Source organism: Carassius carassius, chromosome 24, assembly GCF_963082965.1.
Source record: "Carassius carassius chromosome 24, fCarCar2.1, whole genome shotgun sequence".
NCBI classification, from domain to species: domain Eukaryota; kingdom Metazoa; phylum Chordata; class Actinopteri; order Cypriniformes; family Cyprinidae; genus Carassius; species Carassius carassius.
Genome location: NC_081778.1, coordinates 892,060 through 903,860, shown reverse-complemented (window position 1 = coordinate 903,860; position 11,801 = coordinate 892,060). Strand labels below are relative to the sequence as shown.

At 42.0% G+C, this 11,801-nt stretch overlaps 1 long non-coding RNA gene across 1 annotated transcript in view; it reads left to right on the top strand.

Moving 5' to 3' along the window:
* The first annotated feature begins 427 nt into the window (after nucleotides 1-427).
* Nucleotides 428-11,801, top strand: part of LOC132103542 (uncharacterized) — a 206,026-nt gene continuing 194,652 nt past the window's right edge. The window contains exon 1 of the long non-coding RNA XR_009423393.1: nucleotides 428-442. This is a non-coding gene — a long non-coding RNA (uncharacterized LOC132103542). The remainder of the gene's footprint in view (nucleotides 443-11,801) is intronic.

Here is an 11,801-nt window from a genome sequence, read left to right as displayed (position 1 = left end):
TTATTTTAATTGTTGCTTTTATTTCTATATCTTCATTGCAAATTATGTGTATTATGTTATTTTACTTACCTGTGTGGTTATTTTTGTCATTTTGCCCAATTTAAGTTATATTTGTCTCTTTGGCCTAATAAGTGGAGATGAAAAGCACATGGTAATTAAATCTACGTCACATTTGTTTTATAGAGCAAGATAAGGGTGATTGTACTCAGAGGCTGTTTTTATTTGTTTTACATCAGATCTCGGAGTAAAACCCAGTGGAACCGTCGCCTTTTGTCCCGTGTCTGTTTTCACAACGCAGAGAAAAGTGATTTTATAACTGGTGTCGCGAGCCACCGGTTACACGTGGTGCCGTGATCCTTCGGATTTCGCATGATCGTCTGATTACCGATCGCCGAAGTTGCTGCTTCAACAGACTACAGTGTGCCATGAAAGATCGCTGGATGTGAGAGTGTTTCGCCGTTCGCGGAGGCCGCAGTTCATTTCATCTCGTCCGATCTCATCATCAGGGTTCTATCTTCTGTTGCTCATATCACAGACGGTAAAGGTAGAACGGTTGCCCTTTTATGAAGTATGATGAAAAACTGTTTTGACGTTTAGTAATAACGTGTTGAACTTTTGTTTTTTTTTGTTGTTTGTTTTTTTTGTACTGCTGCACGCTCATCACTGACGGGATATTTTTGTGATCGCATTTTTTTATTTCTCCTCGTGCAACGCTGTACTGAACTGTTCTTTGCGTTGCTGAAAGCTGAAGGACAGTGTTTTTGTGATCGTCATCACATAATTTTTTTTTTTTTTTCCTCCCTGAAACTAACATTGGACTGTTTTGAGAGTCTAAATGAATATTTCTGCAAACTACATTTATCTGCATATTAGTTAAGTGATTTCAGTGTTTGTTTTTGGTTTTTTTTCCTTCTCATTTTTCTTTTTGAAACTGTTATTGCATTTATTTATTTTTTTCCCTATTCGAACTGAGTCATGTTTGAGGACACTGTCAGTCAGGATAATTTTAGCCCTGTACAAAGACCTAGTGCCATGTTACCAGTAGGCAGGGGTAGTGGGGCTGTACTTAATCGTCCTGACAATATGTATGGAGTTTCTCCTCAATGTTTTGGGAGAGGGAGGACATTCTTGACTGCAGATATTGACCATGTACATGCATCTGATTCAGCTATTGGTACCTCAGGGAGCCCAGCTGCTTGCTCTACCCCTTTTGCACGCCCTAACACTGATCGTGCAGTTACCTCTGAGTCTTTGGGGAGTATTATTTCTGATTTGGCACAGAAAATTGGTGAAAGCATTTCAGCCAGTCTCAACTTAACGCAACAGCCCAGCCCAGTGCAATCTAAGTCAAATGTACAGCATTCAGGTGAATGTTTTGATGCTTCTAATTTGAAAGTCATTGTCCAACATGATGTTGCGCCTCCACCGTTCTTTAGAGGTGATCAAAGTGATTCATTTACTGTACATGAATGGGAAGATTTGATGTACAGTTATTTGAACAGAAAGATATGCACTGATGAAACTGCCTCTGATCTCATTTTGAGCAGGTTATCTGGAAAAGCGAGAGATGTAGTCAAAGTGTCCTTGCGCAGCTTCCCTGGGCCGACTGCTGCAGTGCTCCCCACCACCGTGTTCGATATACTGAAGCGCAATTTCAGTGAGTTGATGTATTCAAATATGCCTATGTCTGACTTTTATAACACCCTGCCTAGGGCGGATGAGAGCCCAATGGACTACTGGATACGGCTCAATAAGGCGATTGATGTGGCTGATGAGTGTTTGCGTAGACGGAACAAGTGTGTTGAGGACCCTGCTACTGAAGCTGTTATGATGTTTATCTCACACTGTCCAGATCCTGGCCTTGCTTTGTCTTTTCAGTTCAAGCCTGCTGAACAGTGGAGTGCTGCTGAAGTTCAAGAGCGACTGGATAGTCATCGCAGGACTCTGAAGAGAGCTTTTGCTAGAACTTCACGCTCCTTGCCTGTATCTGCTTGCCATCAGAACACCGTAACTGTCTGTGACGATTCTGTGTCAAGTTCTCCCAAACAGCCTGAACTCTCAAGCCAGATTCCAAGTTTAACTGGTCAGTTGAGCCCCAACGCTGCTCCATTTACTCCTGATGCTAGTATGCAGCAGTTGGTTGGCATGATGGACAAAGTTTTATCTCTCTGCACTGCCTCACTGTCCTCGCCCATCCCAAACTGTCCTGTCAGAACTTCAGACCCCAAGCCCAGTCTGAGCTCAGCATGTAGAGTATGTCAGTCTAAAGAGCACAGTACACATACTCATTGTATGCGCCAGAGGCTTTGTCGTAACTGCTTCAAACCTGGACACTTTAAGAGCAATTGTCCTAGGACGACAGGCCTTGAGCTGCCGCCTTCAGCCATTCAGTTAAACTAAATAGCCCATGTACGGAGGGGGATAACATGGGCAGTGGCGTATTTCCCCCAAAAGATGAGTCAGACCCACATGAGATTTTTGTAAATAGTTGCAAATTGTTGCCACCCGACAAAACAGTGCTGTATGTGGGATCTCAGAAAATTGATGGAGCTAGTGAACTCTTTTATGCCCCTGTGACTGTCGGTGGCCAGTCCGTGCTGAACGGTATGCTAGATTCTGGCAGCATGGCTTGCACACTGAGTATGGAAAGTGAATCCAAGTTGCGTGCCGATGGAGTTCTCCCTCAACCCTCAGTGATTCCTGGTAATGTGGTCCTGGTGGGCTGCGGTGGTCTGACTACTCAGCCTAAGTGCACATATGACCTGGAAATCGAAGTCTACGGGTTCAAGTTTATCGTACCAACCTTAGTAGTGCCTGGACAGAAGGATGAGTTCATTATCGGCAGTAATGTAATCAAATGTGTGCTTCAGAAGATGAAAGCCGAAAAGAGATACTGGGAACTAATTTCCTGCCAAAACAGCAACCCTGAGTGTGAAGAATTTCTTGAGCCCTTGAGCGGTGTTTCTCGTTGGTCTGGTCCCCAACCGCCCACTAAGCTCGGCACAGTTAGGCTTCGTCGGGCCGTTACCTTGCTTCCCAGGTGTGAGCACCTTGTCTGGGGAAAACTACCTGCAAACACTAATGTCTCCACAGGAAGCTCCGTCATCGTCGAGCCCACTACGTCACGTTCAGCGCCACGTCATGTTCTTGTTGGACGTGTGGTGACTCCTATGTGGGGTGATCGATGGGTGCCGATGAAGATCTTAAATCCCACCCAGTCTCCAATAACTCTTCGACGTAATGCTAAGCTGGCTGATGTGTCTCCTTGTTTGGCAGTGGAGGATGTTACAGTTTCACAAGATGTGTGCAGACCTCAAGTTCCTGATGCAGCTTTCCCCAAGCCTATTCCAACTGTTGATCCAGTGCAGTTACTGCATGAGTATGGTTTGGAGGGCATTGATATCGAAGGGTGTGAGGTCTTCAAGTCATGGAAGGAGAAGTTGGCAAGTCTTATCGTGTCCTATCGTGATGTTTTCTCCAGGGACAGACTCGATTGTGGAGAGGTGAAGGACTTTGTACACAGAATTCATCTGAGCGATGAGCGTCCATTTCGTCTGCCATATCGCCGAACCCCTCCTGCCCACTACCAGAAGTTGAGAGAGGTACTTTCTGAAATGGAAGAGAAAGGCATCATTAGCAAATCCGTCAGCGAGTATGCATCTCCTTTGGTAATGGTATGGAAGAAGGATGGATCTCTCAGAGTCTGTACGGACTTTCGCTGGCTTAATGCAAAGACCATTAAGGATGCTCATCCTTTGCCTCATCAGGCAGACTGCCTGGCTGCGCTAGGAGGCAATCTTTTCTTCAGCTCTGTTGATTTGACGTCAGGATTTTACAACGTCCCGCTCCATGTTTCTGATCGTCATTACACCGCATTTACAACACCAATGGGCTTGTACGAATACAACCGTCTTCCCCAAGGCCTGTGTAACAGCCCAGCATCATTTATGCGCATGATGCTCAGTGTGTTCGGAGATCTAAATTTTTCCAGCCTCCTTTGCTATCTAGATGATTTGTTGGTTTTCGCCCGCTCTGAAGAGGAGGCTTTGAAACGCTTAGAAGTAGTGTTTTCACGGTTGAGAGCTAGTAATTTGAAGTTGGCTCCGAAAAAGTGTCACTTTCTCAGGCGCTCCATCAAATTTCTGGGCCATGTGATCAGCGGATCTGGAGTTTCCGTGGATGAAGACAAGGTAGCAGTCATTTCAGCCTTTCAAAAGAATGATCTGATGAAGGAAGATAATGTCACACCTTCGCCTAAGAAACTACGATCATTTCTGGGCATGGTTCTATACTACCAGAGCTTCATCCCTGGCTGTACACGTGTCGCAAAGCCATTGTTCAATTTGACGGCCGGTCAAAAACGTTTGACGAAAGGCACAAGTAGCCGTAATCGATCTGGCACTTATCGGGAGTTGTCTCCCCAGGACTGGACTCCTGATTGTGATGTTGCCTTCGAAGAGTTAAAGAGAGCCCTTGTCGAGAGCGTGGTCCTGGCACACCCTGACTTTGAGCGTCCATTTATTCTTTGCACTGATGCATCGTTGGACGGTTTAGGGGCAGTACTTTCTCAAGTTCCCAGTGGTGAGGACAAAGCACGTCCCATAGCTTTCGCCAGCAAGTCTTTGAGCCGCAGCCAAGCCAATTACCCTGCACACAGACTAGAATTCTTGGCCCTCAAGTGGGCAGTGTGCGACAAGTTCAGTCACTGGCTAAGAGGTCATGAGTTTACCGTGTGGACGGACAATAATCCGCTCACGTACATCTTGACAAAACCTAAATTAGATGCTTGTGAGCAGCGCTGGGTTTCAAAACTTGCCCCGTACAACTTTAAAATAAAGTACGTTCCTGGACGATTGAATGTTGTGGCGGATGCGCTCAGTCGAGACCCATTCGTCAACCCAGTGAGTCAGCGACTTCTGTCCGAGCCTTACTCTGAACTACTGAAGTATGTACACAGTGTGGGAGATGATTCTGTGCAGAGGACATTCCATCTCACGTGCCAGCCACAGACACTTGAAACTGAACTCAATCTAAGTTCTGAGATCAACTTTTCCATGACTTCTGAGGATGTTTCATCTATCTTGTCTCTCTGTGATGATTGGGATTCAGGAGCTGCATCCAGAGCAACATCCGTGGGTGGTCATTTGACTTCTTCGATTCCCGACTGTCAAGACGTAATCCATGCCTTTTCATTGTCTGAACTGCAGTGTCAGCAGCACAAAGATGCAGTTATTTCGAGGGTGGTTTTCTATGTCCGCAGGAAGCGCAGACCTACCCGGCGTGAGCGTGTGAATGAGGATTTGCTAGTTTTGAGGATTTTGAGGCAGTGGGAAAAACTCTGTTTGCTTCATGGCATCCTGTATAGAGCTGTCAAAGATCCACTCTCTAAGCATAAAAAGTTTCAATTCGTCCTGCCTGCCTCTATGAAACAGCAAGCACTCTCTGGTGTTCATGATCTGGCCGGTCACCAAGGTCAGCCACGTACCCTGTCTTTAGCCCGCCAGAGGTTCTATTGGCCTGGGATGGAACGTGATGTGCGTGATTATGTCAAGACTTGTGCCCGTTGTGTCCTGAGTAAAACTCCGGAGCCAGCAGCAAGAGCGCCCTTGGAGAGCATCAAGACCACTGCCCCATTGGAGCTTGTCTGTATTGATTTCTGGTCTGCTGAAGATAGGCGCAATAAATCTGTGGATGTCTTGGTAATTACAGATCATTTCACCAAGTTAGCTCACGCTTTTCCTTGCCGAAACCAGTGTGCTAAAAGTGTTGCTAAGAAACTCTGGGATGGCTTCTTTTGTATCTATGGATTTCCACAGCGTATCCATTCGGACCAGGGAGCAAATTTTGAGAGTGGGCTGATAGCAGAGCTTCTTGATATTGCCGGCGTTGACAAGTCACGGACTTCACCGTACCACCCAATGGGGAATGGTGGGACTGAAAGGTTCAACAGAACATTAGGTAACATGCTGAGATCGCTTCCACCCAGATCCAAGCAAAAGTGGCCACAGTTGGTACAAACAATGACATTCATGTATAACTGCACTGCCCATGAAACTACTGGGTTTGCCCCTTTTTACCTGATGTTCGGGAGGGTGCCGAGATTGCCTGTTGACCTTATGTTTCGAAGCGTGCTTCATGATGAGTCAATCTGTGATTACAATGACTATGTTCAATCTCTTGTCAGTGATCTACAGTCTGCTATGGCGCTGGCTCAAAAGAACTCTACTGCTGAACAAAAACATCAGTCTGATCAGTACAATAAGAGAGTCAAAGGATTGCCCCTGTCAGTTGGTGATCATGTTCTCATTGCCAACAGAGGCTGTAGAGGTAAACGGAAGCTTGCCGATAAATGGGAGCCCACCATGTATTCCGTTGTTGACTCCAAACCTTCACTGCACATTTACAAGATCCGTGACAAATCTGGTCATGAGAAAGTGGTACATCGGAATCTATTGTTGCCAGTTAACTTTCTTCCTTTGCCTTCAACTGAGTTTTCTGTTGGTGAAAGTGCTAGTGGTGGTCCTTGTTCCACACCTTCTCAATCTGTATGTGATTTGGTTGAGTCAACCTTACCTGTCGCTAATGATTTGTCACATGCTGAGTCCATGTCTGTCATTTCTCACATTGCTGTTTGTGACGATGATCGTACTGCTTCTTGGGTCTCATCCCATTCTTCTCAAACTGTTTCTGAAGCACAAAATGAGTTTTCTGTTGACCTTGACACTGTATCTAGTGCCTTTTCTACTGTTCCTGACAGTTCACGTAATCCTTTGGTTGACCATAACTCTGACGATCGTTACACTACCAGGTTTGGTAGAGTACTTAGACCTGTTCATAGGCTGATTGAGTCAATGATTCAACTCGAAACCTTACTTGGTGTGGAGTCTGTATCTCCTGTTATTCATGTATAGGGTTGTGTATAGTATTATACTATCTCTGGTAATACATCTCAACCAAAGTGTAATCTTCTCTATTTTATTGTGTATACTAATCCTGTTTATGTACTTGGTATGAGTTTTTCAAAGTGTAATGGGCACTTTGTGTATGCCTGCAAAATGTGTAGAAGTTTGGCCAACTTTCTCCATATTTGTATCCCTTGTTTGGGTAACTCTCTAGGTGGAGTCTTCACTGTTTTTAAAGTGTAGACCATGTAACTCAAGTGACCAGTGTTTTATTTGTTATGCTCTTAAGAATTTTGTGTGAATTCTGGGGGGTGAGTGTAACCGGTACAGAAAGTGTTTTGTTAAAACATATGTATTGATTGTTATAATTCTCACAAAATTGTTTTTCCACATGCACCTGATATGATGCCTAAGTGTGTTGAGTACGTTCCCCTTTAATTGCTGTGATGTCATCATGAGCCTACATAATTTCCCGTTATGTCCCCTCCTCTTCCTCTTGGCATTGTAATTGCATGGAAGAGGTGGGTTATTTTTGGCTCCTGCTAATCCTTATTAATCTTTATTTTAATTGTTGCTTTTATTTCTATATCTTCATTGCAAATTATGTGTATTATGTTATTTTACTTACCTGTGTGGTTATTTTTGTCATTTTGCCCAATTTAAGTTATATTTGTCTCTTTGGCCTAATAAGTGGAGATGAAAAGCACATGGTAATTAAATCTACGTCACATTTGTTTTATAGAGCAAGATAAGGGTGATTGTACTCAGAGGCTGTTTTTATTTGTTTTACATCAGGTATGTTTTCTCTGTATTTTCCTCTTGGCATTGTAATTGCATGGAAGAGAGCAAGATAAGGGTGATTGTACTCAGAGGCTGTTTTTATTTGTTTTACATCAGATCTCGGAGTAAAACCCAGTGGAACCGTCGCCTTTTGTCCCGTGTCTGTTTTCACAACGCAGAGAAAAGTGATTTTATAACTGGTGTCGCGAGCCACCGGTTACACAGGCAGGCCAGGTTAGCACCCGGACTCTTCTACGACGAAGCCATGCTGTTGTTATAGCTGCAGTATGTGGTTTTGCATTGTCCTGCTGAAATAAACAAGGCCTTCCCTGAAATAGACGTTGTTTGGAGGGAAGCATATGTTGCTCTAAAACCTTTATATACCTTTCAGCATTCACAGAGCCTTCCAAAACATGCAAGCTGCCCATACCGTATGCACTTATGCACCCCCATACCATCAGAGATGCTGGCTTTTGAACTGAACGCTGATAACATGCTGGAAGGTCTCCCTCCTCTTTAGCCCGGAGGACACGGCGTCCGTGATTTCCAACAAGAATGTCAAATTTGGACTCGTCTGACCATAAAACACTATTCCACTTTGAAATAGTCCATTTTAAATGAGCCTTGGCCCACAGGACACGACGGCGCTTCTGGACCATGTTCACATATGGCTTCCTTTTTGCATGATAGAGCTTTAGTTGGCATCTGCTGATGGCACGGCGGATTGTGTTTACCGACAGTGGTTTCTGAAAGTATTCCTGGGCCCATTTAGTAATGTCATTGACACAATCATGCCGATGAGTGATGCAGTGTCGTCTGAGAGCCCGAAGACCACGGGCATCCAATAAAGGTCTCCGGCCTTGTCCCTTACGCACAGAGATTTCTCCAGTTTCTCTGAATCTTATGATGATGTTATGCACTGTAGATGATGAGATTTGCAAAGCCTTTGCAATTTGACGTTGAGGAACATTGTTTTTAAAGTTTTCCACAATTTTTTTACTCAGTCTTTCACAGATTGGAGAGCCTCTGCCCATCTTTACTTCTGAGAGACTCTGCTTCTCTAAGACAAAGCTTTTATAGCTAATCATGTTACAGACCTGATATCAATTAACTTAATTAATCACTAGATGTTCTCCCAGCTGAATCTTTTCAAAACTGCTTGCTTTTTTAGCCATTTGTTGCCCCCGTGCCAACTTTTTTGAGACCTGTAGCAGGCATTAAATTTTAAATGAGCTAATTAAGTGGATAAAAGTGTAAAATTTTTCAGTTTAAACATTTGCTACGTTATCTATGTTCTATTGTGAATAAAATATTGGCTCATGTGATTTGAAATTCCTTTAGTTTTCATTTTATTAAAATTTAAAAAACGTCCCAACTTTTCCAGAAATCGGGTTGTAAATGATCCGCACATATAACACAGTGATTGAGAGCTGAAGAAATCAAGGCTCCTCAGAAGATGTGAGATGTTCTGGAGGCTTGTGAAGATCATTCCTCCGCTGAGGAACAGTGAAAGTAAAGCTTCTGGAAACGAACGCTCCTCAAAAGATCCTGAGGATCAGATTTGAGACTCTAAAACATGATTGATGGAGAATCAAGTAAAGCTGAGCTGCTTCAGTCCAGTAAGAGTTCATCTGGAGATATTACTGACCTTATTCTGACCTTTACTTGATCACAATCAGAAGAATCTGAAGCTGGACACTTGTACAATTACATTTTTATTTGATGGCATGTGGTGGATTGTGTGAGAGATGTTCAGCAGCAAAGTTTGATCATTTAGAGGCCTTAGAAACCAATGATCAAATATAATACAGTAGGCTTTGTATCAGTCAATAACATTTATTTCTATAGCACATGTCGACCAAAGTGCTTTACCTACCAGGAACTAACAAGTCATTCAACTTAAGAGCATGAGAACAATACTAAACGAACTCATAAAGCACATGGTCACAGATGAACAGCTTTATATAGTTTCAGAGTAAAGTCCTGTCTTTCTTCTGATCAGATTGGCAGCTGTGCTGTCAGTGCTGGATTATTGTGATATTATCTACAGTATATGCAGGCGCTAAAGCATTGTTTACAGGCGTTTGGTTCTGTTTCTGGAGCATTAATTCAAAAGCCCTGACCCATCATTGTTTGCTGTACTCTCTCAGCTGGGATGGCTCCTGCACATATATCTACATATACAGTTATTCTGAGTGTGTTTTCTTCTTATTTACAGCAGTGTGTCATTCAAAAAGATATAAAGAATGATGGTCTTTGCTCACCAGATTATTATCTTCCGAACATTGCAAAAGTCGGTAGAAATATGGGTAAAGGGTGTTTAGTTTTGACCAGAACAGTTAATCTAATCCCGTGGAGGGACACTAACACAGGTGATATGCGCATTTCCTAGTCCCAGTCAAAATCCCAGCAGAAGCCTTTTGGACAAACTACGGGCTTGATAATGAGGCATGAGAAACACCATATCATAATGAATTACAGTAGTCCAGTCTACATCTAAAAAACGCAAGCACAACTGCTTTCTAACATTTTAAAGACAGAAAAGGTTTAGATGCTTATCAGACTTTAACTCAGCATCTAAAACAACACCAAGACTCCTTACTTCATTGTACCTCAGACGCAGGGAGGCCTGGCTGATTAGATGTTTAATTGATCTCAGAGGGCCAAACAGCATTACTTTAGTCTTTCAAGTGGAAATCAATCAACTTCTTAATTGTCATTAAGATAGTAAAGGCATAGATAGGATATATTGTGTTTCTGACAAATAGATCGGCCAGAGGAAGCATATAAATGGAAAATAAAACCGGGCTCAGTATAGATCCTTGTGGAACACCAGATTAAATGGTAGCAGAAGAGAAAGAAACATTTCCTAATTCAACAGAGGGAGCTGTCTCTAAGATAGGACACAAACCAGTTAAGAACATTCCCTTGAATCCATGCTCACAGTCTTACGTGATCCAGAATAATTTCATGCACGATAGTGTCAAATGTAGCTGTAAGATCAAGTAAAACTAAAATAAAACAACAAATGAAGTCAAGGTTCAATTCATATTATCACATAATTCATATAGTCTTAAAGAGTTTTAACAGGAGCTCACATCAGACTCCAGTGGTCTGTTCTCTCTAGGTCCCTCGAACCGTATGATGAACTACAGAACAACATCTGCTTTTCAGATCCATCCAACAGAAAAAACTCAGAAGACACAATCATGTCACACCACTAAACTGAATTAGAAGTGTATAGAATCATTAGACAGCGCTTCATGTTCACTGACGGTATGGGTCAGTAGTATAATGTTTATATTTCCCTAAATCAGATATTCAAAAAGAGTGGCAGAATAAGTGGGACATAACTGATACAGGAAGGTTTTATTATACAATTAATTCATCAGTTAAAGAAGTATACAGTATTGGAAGATGTACTGAAGGAAAGATGAGGTGATTTGAAATATATTAGAATTCGGGCACACATGACTAAATGGCTCATTCTCCAACTGGGGTGGCAAATGAGAGGCAGAATTTGTAAAAAAAAAAAAAAAAAAAAAAAAAAAAAAAAAAAAAATATATATATATATATATATATATATATATATATATATATATATATATAAATTAAGAAAAAAAAACTTTTTTTCTGATCAAATGTATTGCTATGCGTTTAAAGATATTTTAATATGATATACCCATTACAATAAAAGCTTTAGAACATTTTGATTTTTAAATAATTTCAATCAAACACTGTCATAGTAACACCACAGAGTTACTATTGGCTCAGTGTGAAAGACAAATCAGCCGAAATCTGCCATCATGATTTCAGGATCAGGGGACATTTAGGAAATATCAATACGCATTTTTGTATCAAAATTTTGCACAACACCACAGACACAAAGAATGTACTCCCCATGCATCCCTCAGATCATCCAGCACCTGCGGTGACCTTTACACACAGGAAGTAGTTCCAACTGAATTCTCAATTTTCATAAAGGGGCGATATCCATTGTTGTAACAAAAATATTATTATAAATAATAATAATAATAATAATAATGAAATTGTACGTTAAATAAAATCTATATTCACAATGTAACAACTTTATTTGTGTTAAAAATGTTATATTGTTG